The sequence below is a fragment of the Hibiscus syriacus genome, unplaced genomic scaffold (genome assembly GCF_006381635.1).
Source record: "Hibiscus syriacus cultivar Baekdansim isolate YM2019G1 unplaced genomic scaffold, ASM638163v2 tig00116972_pilon, whole genome shotgun sequence".
Taxonomy (NCBI): Eukaryota; Viridiplantae; Streptophyta; class Magnoliopsida; order Malvales; family Malvaceae; genus Hibiscus; species Hibiscus syriacus.
This window is the reverse complement of record NW_024063496.1, coordinates 550-20164: the sequence shown is the minus strand read 5'-3', so window position 1 is coordinate 20164 and position 19615 is coordinate 550. Positions and strand designations below refer to the sequence as shown.

Genomic DNA, 19615 nt, shown 5'->3' with positions numbered 1-19615 from the left:
ATGGCCCAGCAAGCTTTACCATGTCCTTCGCTCACTGCACAAGTGCATCTCACAAACCCCAAATTTCCAAATCAAAATTATTTTTATTTTATTATGAAAATAAAAACCATGGAAAGCTAAGACAGATAGAGAAGGAGAGATGGATAGGTGAATAGATGTCTTCAATTGTCCTCCAACCACAGAGCTCGTTCTGTATTCCCAAAATATGAACTTTTCTATTCCCACATTTACCCTTCTCTGTATCCCTTCTTCCGTCACTCCTTCAACTCAAACCCTTCCCATGTTCTTCATGGGCTTTTTCGGGTTCTCACAACCATGTTCTTCAAAGCACACCACAAGTTTCTATTTTTCTCCCCCCGTCTTCCCTTATTATTTACCCCTTTTTTTTTGTATTTCCATTTTCTCTTTCGATAGAATCCTTATCCTATTCAATTCTGAATTTTGTGGGGTCTTGCTTTCTCTCCAAGTTTTGAGTTTTTTTTTTTAATTTTCTATTTCTCCTTATCGGAATGGGATACTGCTTCCTGGGTTATAAATTCTAGGGCACAAGGTTGTTCTTTTAAGGCCTTCCGAGTCTTGTTGTGAAGTCTTTGTTTTTTGGGTTTCAATTGTAATAATTAAGATGAAAAGGGTTTCTCTGGTTGATGAAAAAACTAGAGCTAGATTGAAGCATCAAACCCTACTCCAGGAATTCTTGGATTTGCAAAAGGTTAGTCCTTTGCCTCAATTACTCTGTTTATGCGTTTTTTGATCATTGAACTCTTCTTTTTATCATCAATTCAGGTTCTTTATATTCTTGTTTTTGATGCTGTGTAGCCTGCAAGAGATTGATTTTGAGTTTGTTTCTGCCTAAATTTCACTAGTTTTCTTAGTCTATGAGTTGATAGAAATTGATTCCCTCTACATTTTTCAAATGTTGAATGTCCAGCTATTATGAATCTACTTTTTTTTGTGTACTTGAGTTAGCAGTTAATTCTTTCTTGTCAATCACTGCCAGGAATTTGTTTCCAAGAAGAAAAAACTTCCGGTGATGAACCAGAAGCGAGACGCCCTCTTGGCCGAAGTTAGGTATGAGATATATTATGGTTTTGTTTTCTTCATGCTTTAGATATTGATATAGAGAAGAATACATGATAGCCGACGAAAATCATCATGCTTCTCTTTGGAATTCTAGATTTTTTGCGGCGGAGGTACAGCTATTTATTGATGATCAAGTCTCAAGAGTATGAATATCAGCAAGATTCTGTTCAATCACAAAATCCCAACCTGCAAAGCAAATTGGCTAAGCCTAAGAGTTTGGCTATCAATGGAGCCGGTAAAAGAAGACCATGTTCTCTTCCTGATATCGATCTGAATGTAGTAATCAACATGAATTTTTGAGCATTTGTTGTTGTGCTATTAGTATCATCGGCCGTCATATTGGGAATACATGACTATTTTTTGCATTGCAGGTTTTCATGAAGAAGGAATTGGGCGAAATCAAGGAAATGTTCAGGCCCAGTTGAGAAAGGAGAAGAAGCCGAAAAACTGTTTGAGTAATGGCAAAAGAGTTGGGAAGAAGAAAATAACATGGCAAGATCCAGTGGCTTTGAAAGTCTGAATCAAATGGACAGTAAAGTTATTTTTTCACACAGTTTAGCAGTTAAAACAAAGGTGGGAGCAAGAGTTAAATGTCTCCCTCAAGAACATTTGAGTGGGCATTGCTACAGATTATTATTATTATCACTGCCTTATACTTCTTTTCTTTAGAATTAATTGTAAATCAGGGAAAGTTTGCTCAGTTTAAGCATACATATGAATTCATTGATCGCTCATTAATCGAATAAGTAAAATCTTTCTGTTCCTAGTTTTGACAATGTTTTGTGGTCTGTTGTTTTTAACTGGCAAAACCTTGAATGTCCCAGAATATGAGTGTCAATACTCTAGTTTATGGTAACCTGTAAGAAATATGTTACCAACTCTACATCTTATTACTGAAATTGTCACATTGTGTTATTTTCAGAAATAAAAATATCCCCATATAATGATTCAAAACAAGAAACAAAAAGGGCACACATTCTTTCTTACTGTGTCATCAATTCAGTTCCTGCACTAAGCCATCTACATAGCATACCAGAATATTTAAGAAAACAAACAGGTTCTTAGATCCCAACAACAGTCGCAGCTACTATTCCTGAATTCCTTGCTTCGATTCAGGATTGATTGATTTGGAATTGGAGGATTGCTCCTCCGAAGATGAGGCAGATTTGATAGGTTTCTTGAACTGCACCAGGACCATGGTCATATTATCGCAACCCTCACCAGTGGCTGTCGATGGTGCTAAGCATTTGTCAAGTACTCTCTCACAAACAGTAGAAAGCTTGCTTTCCTGCATTGTATGCTAGAGTTCATACTGAGCGTACAATCATTAAAAGAGAAGGCATAGAATGACCTTGAATTCAATTGACCTATAGCAAATTTGCTTGCATTCAAACATACAGACTAATCAAAGTAAAGAAAGGCACAAGTACATACGGAATGTAGTTGTTCGTGGACAAAATCTACTAGCTTCTGACTTGATATGCAATCCCTGAAAAGTAAAATCGAAATCAAGATGGAATTAGATACTAAATTCAAGACTGATATGGAGTCGGAGTCAAGTGTACATATATAACTAATCAGCTAAATAAAGTTTCTAAGTGAGAATTCTAATATTATCTAACAGGACAAAGGCAATAGATAATATATACCAAATTCCATCACATGCCAGCACAAGGAAGTCATCGTCATCACAAAGCTCAACCTAATTGAATTTATATGATGTAGAAAGTTAGATAGGACAAGCTCCCAAGATTTTTAGGATTGATACTTGAATATCAAAGCCAAGATGGAATGGTTAATGCTACAGTGATGCGGCACTTACAGTGTTTACATCAGGATTTGCAGTTACAATTTGCTTTTCAGCGGGTAAAAACTTATTCTGCTTGAACTCAATGTCACCTGCAGGAAAATAAGTTGACAGATTAAACTACATCTCTCCCTCTCCCAATGATGAATAAAAATACTAGATATGCATGGCTGCATACACTTGATTGGAGACTATGGATGTAGAAAAATGTTACAATTCGTTTAGGAAAAGAAAAGCACTTTCTGCCAAGTTGTATATGTCTCTATCTTCGCGAGTAGAATCAGAACTCCTGTTTCTAGATATCAAGCAGGCAAGTAAATTACCTATAGCTCTTGCAAGATTCAAACAGCCATTGACACGTCCTCCATGTATAAACCACCAGCCTTTAAAATCCTTTCTTTCTCTACCTCAAGATCAGGTTGTGATCTCTAGAGATTGTATGCCTAAGAAAGAAAGAAGCAAGATAAGAACAAAAATAAGATTATTTACTCAGAAGTAATAAATATTCCCAAAGTACAATACCCAGCTCATCTACATATAATCTCTGTTTCAGTATCCATTCAAATGAAACTAGCTAATTACATCTGATTAAAAAACATTACCTGACCCATTTCTAGATATTACACAACGAGAATCACCAGCATTTGCAACAACAAGCTGCTTGTTTTTCAGAACCGCAACACAGGCTGTGCACCCCGATGTTGGTCCAGAAAAGTCAGAGTGAGGGCCCTGATAAAATATAAAGAAACACTTATAAATTATATTTACAAATCGTTGCAATAAGAAAACATTAAAGCAGGAAGTAATGGATGAATGCTAAATTTATGCAATCACAGACAAACCCATTGCACAATTAGATCCCTGTCCCAACCAAAAAGTAAGTGCAGCCTAAGATGTTAAGTTTCAATACAGCGGTATATTTTCCGCCATCCTGGCTGCATTGATACACTGCATAAGCTAAGAATTAACATACGCATCAAATTCTATTCTTCCTCCTCAATCTTGGTTTCCATCATAGTTTGTGGCCAACACCAAAATTTGCTTCAACATCTAGTTAAGGGCAATAACATGGGTATATTTTCGTAAGTACCTCCTCAAAAGCCCAATTATCAACTTGGTCACTACTGTTACTCCTAGGAGACCATATCAATCCTTCTATCATGCCAGTAAACTTGTTGAATTTATCACCCAAAATGGCTAATTCTCTCCATCCTCTTGTCCACGCATCATCTCATCCATTCTGCGCCAAAAGTAACTCAAGTTGGAAACACATGAAATGAACAATAAGAAGGGCAGCCAAACATGAAAAGGAAGGTTGAGCAAGATGGGAAAGCATGGAAAAGCATTTTTAGCTCTGATGGAAGGCTCTACAAGATAGAAGAACATTACGAAATCTTAATCTAATTAGGTAGAAATTATAAAGGTCAAAATCACAAGATCTATACTATTGATGATACAATTTGAATACAATGTTTTAAGAAATAGCATATCAAGATTATATCAGAAAAGATATGTTTCCTCTTGATACTTGAAGTGTGTAAGGTCTGCTAATATGTCGCTATGAATTTCACAAGCTTAAGTTCTATAAACATTATGTGCACACGCTTTCATGTTGAAATACTATCTCTATGCTTATTATTACAGTTTTAGTAGCTTGAAAAGTAAATTGACTCAACTGTTATACATAGTTACTAGCATGTACTAAACACCAAATCCCCAAATATTGTTGATTCCCATGATAAGGAAAACATTGTGAACAGCAAACATGAGCTCGGTTAATGAAATAACCTTAAAAATGCTCTCTGAACCGATGTCCCTATGTCCCCAGCAGCAAACGCTTCATTCTTGATAACCTGCTGATGAAGATATTTGGCACAGAACTTGGCAACCACTTTACCTACAAGTTATAAACTTGGATAAGTTGAAGAAATTTGAACAGTAGCCATTAGTAAGACAATCATATTAGGGTCAAAATTAAGTGCAGTAAAAAAGAGCAATTATAAGAACCCTTTAAAGAGAAGAAGTTAAAGTTTATTAAGCATTCACCAACACAAAACCTAAATGCCTTGACAGAATCATTTAAAAGGTAAAACATTTCAAGTTCTAAAAGGGAAAAAGAATAAATACGAAGTACCTGAACCATCCAAGTCTTACCTCCGTGACCGTCATAAACACCAAAGAATGAAGTAGAAGAATCGACATCAGGATATGCAGCATGCTACAAAACAAAAAAATAATTAAAAGTAACTGCAAGTCTACAATGTATACATGATATAACAAGAATCAGAAACTTGCAAGAAATAAAATATATGATATAAGCTACAATATGTATAAGGCTATAAGCGTAACGTAAGGAAGAGATACGACAACATGATCATAGAACTTTCTCTTAAGAACTCAGTGATAGAAACTTAAAATTCCACCCCAGCATCGCCACAATCTAATAGAATAAATAGGGTCCAAATGCTTCGGACATTTGAAAATTAAAGGTGTCATTTGTACTCACGGCATCTTCCATAGTTGCACGCCATCCTTGCATGGATGCTAGACCATATCTAACCCTATCATTCTCACCGTCTTCTGTAAGTTTTTCAGTTTTGGGAGTGCTGAGATATACACCCATCTATGTCTGCAGTTGAATGAATCATGTTAACTCAGCTTATAAAACTCGAGAGAACTCAAAAGTCAAAACAACGTATGACTCGCCAAGTTTTGCAGCTAAAAATCTTTAGAACGAACAGTTTTATTGCTGAAATATACTTGGAAAACTGATCTAATACTTCAGACATGATCAAGTACAAGCAATAGCAATCAGATAAGATAGTTTCTAATCAGAAAAACACAGAAAATCCTATGCTAATTAAAGTGAATCCAAAAAAAAAAAACTACGTTGAACGAAGGCAAATTAGTAGGAAAAAAAAGACTCAGATCCTAGATTGAAACCTAAGATTTAAAAAACATAAATTTAATTCACAAGTGAAATTCTAGCAACAGACGAACTATCACAGCTTGAAAATACCAAATAAAGGTAAATCAAAGCAGCCTAAAATACTCTCAAGCAACAAAACGAGAAGCTCAGATGCTAATTTGATACATCACAATTAAAGCAGCTAAAAATGATGGTTTTAGTTGTAGGTATCTTTACATGTCCAGCTAAGAAATCTACAGAGGAAGGGGGGTCGAGTAGGAGAAAATGGAAGGGGAAAAAAACTAACAGAAACCCAAGAGAAATTCTTGGAATTAGAACAGAAAACAAGGAATTAGTGGGTGACAGAGGCAGAAACACTCAAGAAAAGGACAGATAAAGAGAGAGCAAGGGGAAACCTTTGAACAAGGTGAAATCTTTTTAATTCAGTGGACTTTAGGGGGCATTTTCAGGTTTTCCTTATCCTCTTTCCTCTATGCTACACATTATTTAGGTAGTTCCATTGTTGTCTAAACGTTGTTGCTTAAAAGAAAAAGATAGACGCCGACTCCTGTGAGGATGATGGATTCGTATTCTTATTATTTTCGTATGATAATTCTTCCAAATATTTTTATCTTTTAAAATATTTTTTATAAAGTAAAATATGTAAATATTTTTTCATTACAGAAGTTTTTTTTATTGAGTTAGAAAAATGATAAATTAATAAAAAAAAATGCAATGGATAATATGATAATTAATAAAATTAAAATTATTTTAATCTTAATCTTAATTCTAAAAAATAATATTTAATATATATCTATTTAATTTCTCTTAATACCAATTCTCAGTTTCTTCACCATCTGGGACGGAACTACATGGGAGGCGGGGGAAGCAATTACCCCCAAAACTTTGATGGTTTAATTGGTTTTAGGTCATTAACATTTTTGAAATCATTACAATTAAATCATTACCTCTCCCAAATTTATTTAGTTTTAATTATATTTAGCACCCTTTTACTTTCAAAAATAAAATTTTGACTTTTAATTTTTTGGTTTAATTGCACTTTAAGATCCTTCAATTTTAAAATTAGTGAAATTAAACCATAACTCATTTAATTTTTATGCTTTGTTTAATTTTAAAGATCCTTCATAGTTCAATACTGACTCCATCTCTATTCATCATTCATTTTTTCATCACTCTCGGTGCTAATTTTTCATTCAAGGAACCGCGACAAAACAATCCTATAAGGGAATGTTTATGTATTTTTACCCTTTTTAAACTACAAAACATCATAATTCTTTCCACCAACACACATGCAACAACCTGCATTACTGCTGCTAAAGATTCTCCAAGGTTGTCCTTAGGAGACTAGGAGTGGCCCAGCCCTATAACATTTTGGTCTTTATATGACAAAACATTAAATTCTTAATGAAATTGATTAACATAGTATCATAAAGAAAGTATATAATTAAGTTATACCAACTGATAAACTAACTCGTTCTTCGGTATTAAGATACTAATAACGCTTAACCACCTAACTTATTCAACTATTACAAACTCAAATCATGCGATATAGCATGTTGTTATTAAAATCAGATTACTTTTTAACACAACATTTTAAGTTAATGGATTAGCACGAGCAATCAATGATCATGCACCAAACAGTATCAAGTACGGTGATTGTTTTAGTTATCTACCTCTCTACTCTCTTTTAACACATTAAATAATAAAATTCACCTTAAATTATTCAATTATTAATTTAACTACAAATAAATCATTTAATATATTATATATATAATTTTATCACTTAATTAAATATTACTACAATTTAATCATTGGAAAACTCACTCAAACCGAACTTACATCTTACCAAATGTTATTATAACTATCATACAACTTTTTTAATACAATATACTCATTAATACTTATTCCCACTGCATCTATTAATACTAATCTTAGTCTCTATATAATATACTAATGAAAATTTTACCTTAATCAACAGTTAACTTAAGGTTCAATTTAAATCGTAGTTTACAAATGAATGATTCGGAGACTTTACTTTTGAGTTTTAAGCAGAATTTTAATGTAGTTGCCTCAGTTTGTAAGTGTTAGTTTTTTTTTGCTATGGATTAGTAGAATAACTTTTGTATTGTATCATGAGGACACATTAATAAAAATATGGGCCTTTTTTATTCATTCGCGGATGGCAGGTGAAAAATCCAAAGATGGGGTGTCTGTTCCAAAGAAGGGAAGTAGGTAAATAATGATTGCTTTTGAATAACCATAATGCATTATTAATGCTCTTTGGCGAAGCATCGTAGATGGAAAAGCTATATGGTGTTGATAGTGATCTTTTAATTATAATTATGTATTTTTAAGGGTTTCTTCTGTAACATTGTGAAAAAAATTCTTAAAGTGGTGTGTTCCAACTTACACACCCTTTAATTTGAAATGATTCAGTTAGTGGGGGGCTTTATCTAGTTTCATAATGAAATATTGTGAATTTCTGCTCTTAATTGCCACTCCATTGTGGAATTGTTACTTTTATAGGTTATTTATAAATTCTAATCTGCTTTATGAAAGAAAACTAGATGGAAGTTAATGATATGGTGATATTGGTCACATCTTACATAGTATAAAAGAAAAATGAAAAGTTGCACTTCCAGTCAACAAGCTGCAATGGAGTAATTAGAGATGGCAAAAGAAATCATTAATTTTTATTTGTAAAATCAATTTAAATGAATGGTTGTCATGCAATTTTGGCCATTATTTTTTTTTCATTTGACATTACTCCATGTTATACTTTGCATCATCGACATCAAGTTAGTTCATCCTGCTATTATGTTCAATTTTTTTTTGCTTGGATAGGTGTGAAATATAGAACTTCAGATCAAAATTATGGTCAGTTTTATCATTGAGTTGAAGGGAAAGTAAATGGACATTGTGTCCTTTACTTCAGATCACTAAAGCCATCATCTCCATTAGATTTTAATTCATACGAGTTGGGATTAGTTGCATGAATCGTTTCTTGAAGGATTTTCAAGCTTCTTAGATAACATTATCTTAAGTTACATTGAATTCTAAACAGAAGTAGCGAAACTGTTTTTTTTTTTTTGGCTGGTTTGGCCTCACATTATAACATGCCACTATTCCTCCAATCTTTTATCTCAGTAACATTTTGAACTGTTCATTTTTTCTAAAGGATTTTGTAGTAGTTTCAGTTTATGATAGTAGAAGAATGATGCTCATATTAGGTGTAAGTTGGATAATACTGGGTTTCATACATCTGCCGCTTAATGCTATTGAACTACTTAATTTTATTCTTTGGAGGAGGCTGGTCCAGCATTACACTCAAATAACAGAAATTTGTCTAAACAAAGTCTACTGATGAAATATAAGAACTAGTTCAGTAAGCTTCAATGTGCAAAACAAAAAATGGCTCCACAGGAAATTATTCTTTAAAGTTTATTGATGAGCAAAAGTAAAAAGCTTTGATAAAGAATGGATGGAACTCTGAAAACGAATTTCTCTGAAAAATAGAATTTTATCTTTCAAGTAATTTCCACAGGTATGTTCCATCTTTCATACCACCTCCTTCGGCAGCCAAGGGAAAGGGGTCTGAGAAGAAGGTGAATTTTATTAACGAAATGACAGAACACCTTTTCATTTATTTTATTGTCAACTATGTTTCCTACTTTGTGATTTTCTCATTTGGTCTAAACATTTCCCATGCCTTTTGCTGAAGGAGGAGGAGAGGATGAAGGAGATAAGGGAAAGTCTCGAAATATTGATCATTTTATGGAGGAGCTGAAGCATGAACAAGAGATGAGGGAGAGGAGAAATCTGGAACGTGAACATTGGCATGATGGGTTTCATAGTGATAGTTCAGCTGTAAGTGGGATTCAACTTTGTATTCACTCATATGGTAATTTCATCAACATTTCATGCATCTTGCACTTTTTTCCCTTTGTTTCCTTCACTTAGATGTACAATGCTTTATTTGTTAGCATCTCCATCTTTCATGGTATTTTCCCCTATTTTTACTTCTTTGCTATAACAATATATGAATCTTATCCCTTGGTTGTTCCTATCCCAGCCATCTAGTCGCTTTGATGAACTGCCTGATGATTTTGATCCTAGTGGAAAACTGCCTGGATCACTTGATGATTCTGATCCTCAAACAAATCTCTATGTTGGAAATCTCTCACCAAAGGTATGTTTGTTGTTTTCAAGCTCATGTCCTTTATCTAATTTGCTCCATAATGGCTATGTGATTGATTTGTTTGTAACCAAATTGTTTACGATATAGGTTGATGAAAATTTTCTTCTGCGGACTTTTGGAAGATTTGGATCTATTGCAAGTGTGAAGATTATGTGGCCTAGGACAGAGGAGGAGCGAAGACGGCAAAGAAATTGTGGTTTTGTGGCTTTCATGAATAGAGCTGATGGACAAGCTGCAAAAGATGAAATGCAAGGTATTGTCCCAGAGCTTTTATGTAGATATCTTGAGCGGTCCTTTTTGTTCTAGTAAAACAGTAGTAAAATGTTAATGTGAAGCATTTGTACATAGTGATATCTAATTTCCAAGGGGCTTTCTTTTGGTGTAATAGCGTTTTCTAATTTTCAATGTTTAGTAAATGCTAAGACGCCCTGTGCTTATATCATTTTATGATTTATTGGTAACTGATCGAAGATATGTTTTGTTTGACAGGTGTTATTGTCTATGAATATGAATTGAAAATTGGGTGGGGTAAATCTGTTGCTCTTCCATCACAAGCATTACCTGCTCCCCCACCTGGACAAATGGCCATCAGGAGTAAGGATGATGGCTGTGTTCTTTTGCACAAAATTTGAACCTCACTTGAATAAATTGCATTTATTGTTTTGAATTGGAGATGCTTTAAGATCAAAGTTCCTCTTTAAGTGAGGTTTTGATATTATAACTTTGGGTTGAGTAGGCAGTTCACAAAAGCCAAGCCACTTCCTGTTGCTTGTGCATGCCTACTTCTGAAGCTTAATTTCTGACTGGCAGGGTAGTTCTATAATCTTATATGGCCCTTCAGGCCTACCAGTCAAACCTGTTCCAAATCAGAATTCTGAACTGGTAACTTAAATGAATTATTTCCTTTTTTTTATTTCTCTGAAAAATAATTATTATTCACTGTTGATTTGTCTTTGTGTCAGAGGTAATTCTGATTCTTCTATTCTGGAGTTATGTTGATTTTTTTGGATGCCAGGTTCTTACACCAAATGTTCCAGATATAATGGTCACTGCACCTGAGGATGGTCATCTCTGCCATGTGATAGATACAATTGTTGGAAAAGTAAAGAAAATAGGATTAGAAAGAGGAGTTGATTTTTTCAACAATGGAGAGCATATTTTCAGTAAATGGGGCACCGAATTCGGTGTCTTAATTTTTAATTATAATTGAAATAGGATTAATTACAATATTAGTCTCTTAGCTTCAACTATAAATACCCTAACCCATTTAGCTTCAAAATCATCCCAAAATCATTTCTTTCTCCCAATACTAGAGAGTTTCTTGTGAGTAGTGAGTGTTTTGTAAACACCTGTAAATTTTCTCTCTTAGTAAAAGATCTGCAGCAGTCCGGAGACGTAAGCACAATTGGCTGAACTCCGTTATCAATTTTCGGGAAATATTTTTTCCGCTTTTATTTCGCATTCTCACTAATCTGGTTATAGGGAAATTACTTGTTACTCGTTTATTTCCCAACAACTGGTAATCAGAGCTTTTGGTTGTGAATTTTGTCAATTTTTTGCGATGTTACTATTCATTATTATTCATCATTGTTCACGTGAATAGTGAATTTTGTGAATAGTAAAAAAAATTTGGTGATACAATTTGTCGACGGAGGTGTTTTAATACACAGTGGTTCGCAAGAATTGTCAGAAACGATCCAAACGAAACCAGATTCAAGTGGGAGCGATGGCTGCAGACGAAGGGAATGTGAAAATTGAAAAGTTCGATGGTGCGGACTTTGGCTTTTGGAAGATGCAGATTGAAGATTTTCTGTACCAAAAAAATCTATATCAACCTCTCTCAGGAAAACAAACCATAGGGCAGGAAGAATGAAGACTGGGCTCTTCTCGACAGACAAGCCCTAGGAGTTATCTGACTGACGTTATCCCGCAATGTTGCTTTCAACATAGCAAACATAGCAAAGGAAAAGACCACGACGGGTCTTATGGCGGCTCTCTCCAGTATGTATGAGAAATCATTGGCCTCAAACAAAGTTATTTTGATGAGGCGATTATTCAATTTGTGGATGGCGGAAGGGGCATTAGTGGCTCAACACTTGAATGAACTCAACACAATCACAACCCAGTTGAGTTCCGTGGAAATTGAATTCGATGATGAAGTTCGAGCTTTAATTCTCTTATCATCTCTACTAGATAGTTGGAATACTACTGTTACAGAAATTCAACGGAGAGAATCAGGTGAAGCATCAACCTCCTCAGTCTTACACATGGAGTCTAGAGGGAGAACTTCAGAAAGAAATTCAAATCGTGGCAGATACAAATTCAGAAGGAGAAAATCAAGAACGGGAAAGAAAGATTATACTTGTTATAATTGTGGCAACAATGGTCACTTTAAAAGAGATTGTCGAGCACTGAAGAAAGATACCGGCGCACAAGAATCTGCCAACATGACAGAGGAGACAGGTGATGCCATGATTCTAAGCGTCAACAGTCTAATTGAATCATGGATCTTGGATTCAGGGGCATCTTTCCACTCCACCCCATGCCAAGAAATCATGGAGAACTATGTCAGTGGTGATTTTGAGAAGGTTCATCTAGCTGCTGATGATGAAACCTTGAAGATCGTCGGAAAAGGAGACATCCGACTAAAGTTGCCAAACCAGACCACCTGGACGCTGAAAGGTGTGAGACATATTCCTGGTCTCAAAAGAAATTTGATTTCTGTTGGACAGCTTGATGGAGAAGGATATAACACAACCTTTTCAGGCTGTGAATGGAAGATTACCAAAGGAGCACTCGTCATTGCTCGTGGTAAGAAGACTGGTACTTTCTATGTAACCTCAAATTTAGAGAATATCATTGCAGCCGCAGATGCTGATGGAAAATCAAACCTATGGCACCAAAGGCTTGGCCATATGAACAAGAAAGTGATGAAGACGCTTTTGTCAAAAGGGAAGCTACCGGATCTAAAGAATGTAGATGTCGGACTATGTGAGGATTGCATCTTTGGCAAACAAAAGAAAGTCAGTTTTGCAAAGATTGGCAAGACACCCAAGGCAGAAAAGTTAGAGTTGGTTCATTATGATGTATGGGGACCATCTCCAGTTCCATCTCTTGCAGGCTCATTATATTATGTCACCTTCATCGATGATTCAACAAGGAAGGTGTGGGTTTATTTTCTGAAGAAGAAATCAGAAGTCTTTGATACCTTCAGAAAATGGAAGGCCATGGTGGAAAATGAGACTGGTTTGAAAATCAAGCGTTTGAGGTCTGATAATGGAGGAGAGTATAGAAATAGAAGATTCAGAGAATTTTGCGCAAACAATGGGATCAAGATGGAGACAACAGTTCCCATGACACCCTCAGCAGAATGGCGTAGCAGAGCGTATGAATAGAACTCTGAATGAACGTACCAGAAGCATGAGGATACATGCCGGATTACCCAAATTTCTATGGGCTGAAGCTATCAACACTGCAGCTTACCTGATCAACCGTGGGCCCTCAGTTCCTTTGGATGGCAGAATACCAGAGGAAATTTGGAGCAAAAAAGAAATAAACCTTTCACACTTAAGAGTGTTTGGTTGTATTTCTTATGTACACATAGATTCTGCTGAAAGAAGTAAACTTGATTCAAAGTCCAACAAATGCGTCTTTGTTGGTTATGGTGGTGATGAGTTCGGTTACCGATTTTGGGACTACGAAAATCAAAAGATCATCAGAAGCAGAGATGTCATTTTCAATGAGAATGTGATGTACAAAGACAGGTCAACTGTAGAATCAAGTAGCTCCAATACCGAAGCTGAAACAAAAGAATTTGCTGAGTTCGAGGAGATTTCTAGAAATGATGTTCAGATCAATCCTGAAGCAGTTCAAGAAGAACCAGGCACACCAGAACTGAGACGCTCCTCCAGAATTCCTAAACCAACCCAACGGTATTCTCCTTCTTTGCACTACTTGTTGCTGACCCGATAATGGTGAACCAGAGTGCTCTGATGAAGCAATGCAAGTGGAGGATTCAGTCAAGTGAGAGTCTTCCATGAAAGATGAGATGGACTCGCTTATGTCAAATCATACGTGGTAATTAGCTGAATTACCACCATGTAAGAAAACGTTCTACAACAAGTTGATTTACAAGATCAAAGAAGAGAACGATGAGAGAAAACGTTGCAAAGCAAGATTGGTTGTGAAAGGCTTTCAGCAAAAAGAATGTATTGACTACAATGAAATTTTCTCTCTAGTCGTAAAACTGTCTATAATCAGACTGGTGTTGAAAATTGTAGCTGCAGAGAATTTACATCTTGAGCAGTTAGATGTAAAGACAGCTTTTCTTCATGGCGATTTGGAGGAAGAAATCTATATGAGGCAGCCAGAAGGCTTCATAGAGGCAGGCAAGAAAAACCTGGTATGCAGGTTGAAGAAGAGCTTGTATGGTTTAAAACAAACTCCTAAACAGTGGTACAAGAAGTTCGACAACAGCTTCATTATTTTATTGTTGTATGTTGATGACATGCTTGTTGCAGGTTCAAACATGCAAGAGATTATAAACTTGAAGCAAAAATTGTCGAAGCAGTTTGCAATGAAAGATCTGGGCGCTGCAAAGCAGATTCTAGGGATGAGGATCAAGAGAGACACAAAGTCGGGGACTTTGATGTTATTACAGACTGAGTATATCAACAAAGTACTCTCCAAGTTCAACATGCAAGATGCTAAACCAGTAAGTACACCTTTAGGTGTTCATTTTAGACTCTCCAAAGAACAGTCACCAAAGACGAAGGAAGAACGTGCACACATGGTGAAGGTGTCGTATGCCTCAGCAATTGGAAGTCTGATGTATGCCATGGTTTGTACCAGATCAGATATTGCTCATGCAGTGGGAGCTGTTAGCAGGTACATGAATAATCCAGGCAAGGTACACTGGGAAGCAATCAAATGGATCCTCAGTTATTTGCGAGGTACCACAAACAAAACACTTTGTTTTAAAGGTGGAGATACAATACTGACAGGATATGTAGATGCTGACTTAGCCGGAAATGTTGACATCAGAAAAAGCACTACGGGGTATGTATATACTCTAGGAGGTACTGCAATGAGTTGGGTTTCTCAACTACAGAAGATAGTTGCTCTCTCCACAACTGAAGCAGAATATGTCGCTGTTACGGAAGCCAACAAGGAGATGATGTGGCTCCAAAGTTTCTTGGAAGAGTTAGGCAATAAACAAGAAAACAATGTCTTGTACTGCGACAGTTAAAGTGCTATCCATCTAGCAAAGAATCCGTCTTTTCATTCCAGGACGAAGCACATACAATTACGATATCATTTTATTCGGTCTCTTCTGGAAGATGGGATTTTGAAACTTGAAAAGATTAGCGGAGCTCAAAATCTGGCAAACATGTTGACAAATACGGTGACCATGGACAAACTGAAGTTGTGTTCAGCTTCAGTTGGCATGCTAGAGTAACAAGACCAGAAATACTGTTGCATTGATCAAGGTGTGAAGACAAATTAAAATCAGTATTCAAGTGGGAGATTGTTGGAAAAGTCAAGAAAATGGGGCTAGAAAGGGGAGCTGATTTTTTCAACAATGGGGAGCACATTTTCAGCAAAGGGAGGCACCGAATTCAGTGCCCCAATTTTTAATTATAATTGAAATATGATTAATTACAAGATTAGTCTCTTAATTTCAACTATAAATACCTTAACCCATTTAGTTTCAAAATCATCTCATCCCAAAATCATTTATTTCTCCCAATACTAGAGAGTTTCTTGTGAGTAGTGAGTGTTTTGTAAACACCTGTAAATTTTCTCTCTTAGTAAAAGATCTGCAGCAGTTCGGAGACGTAAGTACAATTGGATCAACTCCGTTATCAATTTTCAGGTTCGCATTCTCACTAATCTGGTTATAGGAAAATTACTTGTTACTCGTTTATTTCCCAACAACAATGGCACTTTATGTTCTTGAGGAGGTTGTGACTTCGAACAAGCTATTATGGAGGGGGTAGTTGCAATCCTCTATTCAACTTTTCGTTTGAACTCGGCTCAAAAGAACATATTTACTACTTCTGGAGACTGTATTCTTTCGCTCAGGTTCATTGTCTCAATGCATCTTAATCTTGTCTCTGGTGTCATAACCATGAAATGCTATGCTTTGGTTTATATGTGAATAAGGAATGTAGTTGAAGAGTTTCAATGTTTGTGGAAATGTAGGGTGATACTCTTCAAAGGTGGCAGACAGAGCCTTTTATCATGATAACTGGTAGTGGAAGGTAATTATGTCCCAACATTTTAAACTTTCATGAAATTCTTTTCTAGAGTGTTTCGGCACTATTTTATGATGCATAGCTTTTATATTTTTAAATGGATACCACCACCTTTGCCAGTGGCTAAAAGTCCAGAGCATGAAAAGGAGTCCTCTGCAACGTATGCTGCAGGAAGAAGCAGGGTATTCCAGAGACGAACATATCTTTTTCCAGATTGTGTTCTCTCTCTCTCTCTCTCTCTCTCTCTCTTTTTCTCTGTGTGTGTGATTTGAATGAGTTAATAATCCTTTATTGTACTATTTTACAGCGGGTGGACCCAGAAAGAACACTTAGTGATCCACAAAGGGAAAAATTTTAGGACATGCTACGGGCATTGACATTGGAGAGGTGTCAGATAAAAGAGGCCATGGGTTTTGCTTTGGATAATTCTGATGCTGCTGGAGAGGTATTGCTTATCTGCAGCACACCTTATTGACTTTCATCATCTTAAAGTTGTCTTCTACTCTCAAACTGTTATGGCTCCTTGACGATTCATTTTCTTGAAAGTTAGAGTGTAGAATTGTTAACCAAAATGATTTTTTTAAAAGGCCAGGGGTAAAACATCCAAAGTCTAGTACTGGCAAGTGACTATCTGCACAATACTATTTATCCTTCTGCATTCTAAATCTTAAACAATAGTGTGAGATGTTGAATTAAAATAGAGTAAAAACTCTAATTGATCGATAAGAAGAAAAAACTCTTTAGAATAATCTCACAAAATTGTAAAAGGGAAGAACTCTTAAGAAAGCTTTCAAATGCTTATAATTAAGCTTTGATTGTTGGATGATAAAACTCAAATACAAGTAGGGTATTTATAGGTTACAAGAAACAATCTAAACCACTCATTAAAATAAATACTAAATAATTTAAACCATTGAAATTAAAACATGAGAAAAATACTTAATTTTCAGCTAACTAAATTGATGTAAGCAATGACATCAAAACTAAATTGATGTAAGCAATGACATCAAATTAATTTTGGTGTGAACTTATTTAAGCTAATATTGAATTTTCAACATGAGAACATTAATTTGATGCTCTTTTTCCCCTTTCTTGCAATGCAGGTGGTTGAAGTATTGACAGAGTCTTTGACACTTAAAGAAACACCTATCCCAACAAAAATTGCAAGGCTTATGCTTGTCTCTGACATTCTTCATAATAGCAGTGCTCCTGTTAAAAATGCATCTGCTTACCGCACCAAATTTGAAGCAATTTTACCTGATATAATGGAGAGTTTTAATGATTTGTACCGCAGTGTAACAGGATGGATCACTGCAGAAGCCCTGAAGGTGGGTATAATTTTAACCCTTTATCCTGTTTCTAATTTGCTTACTGTTTTGTTTTGTGGGTGCTGCTAAATGAACCAGCTTGTGGCTGTGTGCATGGTTATTATCTCTGTTCTTGAGTTTTAAGGTGACCTATTCTCATTTCTGCAGGAACGGGTTCTGAAAGTGTTGCAAGCATGGTCAGATTGGTTTCTTTTTTCAGATGCATATGTGAACGGACTGCGGGCTACTTTTCTTAGATCAGGAAACTCTGGTGTGGTGCCATTCCATTATATTTGTGGTGATGCACCAGAAAATTGAAAAGAAGATTAGCATGGAAGATGCAGTTGATGGGATTAAAGCTAATTAAGATACTGCATTGGCCATGGGCAAGGTGCTGCTATGAAGGAGTTAATGGATCTCCCACTTGCTGAGTTGGTAAGACGGTGTAGACATAATGGATTATCACTTGTTGGTGGTAGAGAAATAATGGTTGCACGACTATTAAGTCTAGAAGATGCCGAAAAGCGGAGGGGTTATGACCTAGATGATGAGTTGAAACAGCGATCTAGTTATAGTCGATGTTCTAGTGGCCAGAGAGGTGCAAACATTGAAGCAGAAGCAGTGGGATTGTCTGGACGGACTCGTTATGCAGAGGATGAGATCTCTTTACAACGCAAAGGGTCTGTACCTCTGACCGAAACCCTTCCAATCCCACAGCCTGAACTAAAAGCATTCACAAAGAAAGAGAAAATTGATCCTGTTTTACCAGCCTCAAAATGGTCCAGGGAGGATAATGACAGTGATGATGAAGGAAAGAGAAGCTCACAGGGTCTGGGGTTGAGCTATTCGTCTTCTGGAAGTGAGAATGCTGGTGATGGTCCTAGTAAGGCTGATGAATTGGACTTTGGAACTGAGGTAAACGTTCCAGTTCTATCTGAAAGTGCAATGAATGAAGAGCAGAGGTATTGCAATTTTTTAATTATAGCAAGTTCTTTATTTCTTAATGCTACAGAAAACAAAACAAAATGTTCTTATAAACTCTTAGCAACTGCATTCGCTCATGCAGTCCTTAACGTTGCTTTTTCATGTATATAACACCATAGGCAAAAGTTAGGGCAGCTGGAGGTTGCTCTTATTGAATACCGCGAATCCCTCGAGGAACAATGAATTAAAAACGCCGAGGATATTGAGAAAAGGGTTGCGGTTCATCGAAAACAGCTTGAATCTGAATATGGTTTATCATATTCCACTGAAGATATTTCAGGAAGAAGTTATTTTGCCGGTTGACAAGATACTGATACTTGTGAAGACTAGTAATTGTGTCTCTTTCAAAATTGAATGCATATAGTAATGTCATTTTTTACACTATTGAAATTGCAGAAAGAACATCAAGAGAGGAGAGATAGGTGGGATGATGTGCATGACTCTTCAAGAAAGCGGCATCGGAGTCAAAGCCAAAGTGAGAGACCTCCAATGAAACCATCAAACAGAGGCAGGGACAGAGTAAACGATTCAGAAAAGGACCGTGAAAGGCACAGAGAAAGAGATATATATCATGATGTGCAAAATGAAAGGGGGAGATAGGGAGCGAGACCGATGGGAAAGAGTGGAAGCAGAGGGATGACCATGACAGAGATAGAGGTAGAGAGAGAGGGAGGGATAGAATGAAATGAGAGAGAGATGCATCCCATTGCCTAGCTTTCATTGATTTCAATTCAACTTAGTTGATTCCCTTCTCTTGAGGGACTGTAAAAGCGTATCAAGTGACTTTGAATTATGTGAATGATTAAAGTCAACCATTACCTACCATCGACGCTGTTAACAAGAGACCAACTCAATGTTCTTGGGTTCTTCAGCTTTGGTTTCAGCCTCGATCTCCGTCTTTTCAACTCAACATTCAGTAGAAGGATGGAAGAACTGGAATCACCTCTTGGTATCAAAAACGGAATGGTGAAAGTCTCAACATGTTTGGAATCAATATTGGCAGCCATAGATTCTTGAACTTTGTACCAGTAACATTCAGCAAGGGAAGCAGCA

At 36.2% G+C, this 19615-nt stretch overlaps 1 long non-coding RNA gene and 2 pseudogenes across 1 annotated transcript; 2 read left to right on the top strand and 1 right to left on the bottom strand.

The window, feature by feature from the left end:
• Positions 1 to 439: 439 nt before the first annotated feature.
• LOC120192192 lies at positions 440 to 1820 on the top strand. The gene is made up of 4 exons (XR_005522763.1): positions 440 to 709; positions 998 to 1068; positions 1175 to 1356; positions 1452 to 1820. It is a non-coding gene; the product is annotated as an uncharacterized LOC120192192 (long non-coding RNA).
• Positions 1821 to 1940: 120 nt separating this feature from the next.
• Positions 1941 to 6184, bottom strand: LOC120192191 (annotated as a pseudogene).
• Positions 6185 to 9555: 3371 nt separating this feature from the next.
• LOC120192188 lies at positions 9556 to 18865 on the top strand (annotated as a pseudogene).
• Positions 18866 to 19615: the final 750 nt, after the last annotated feature.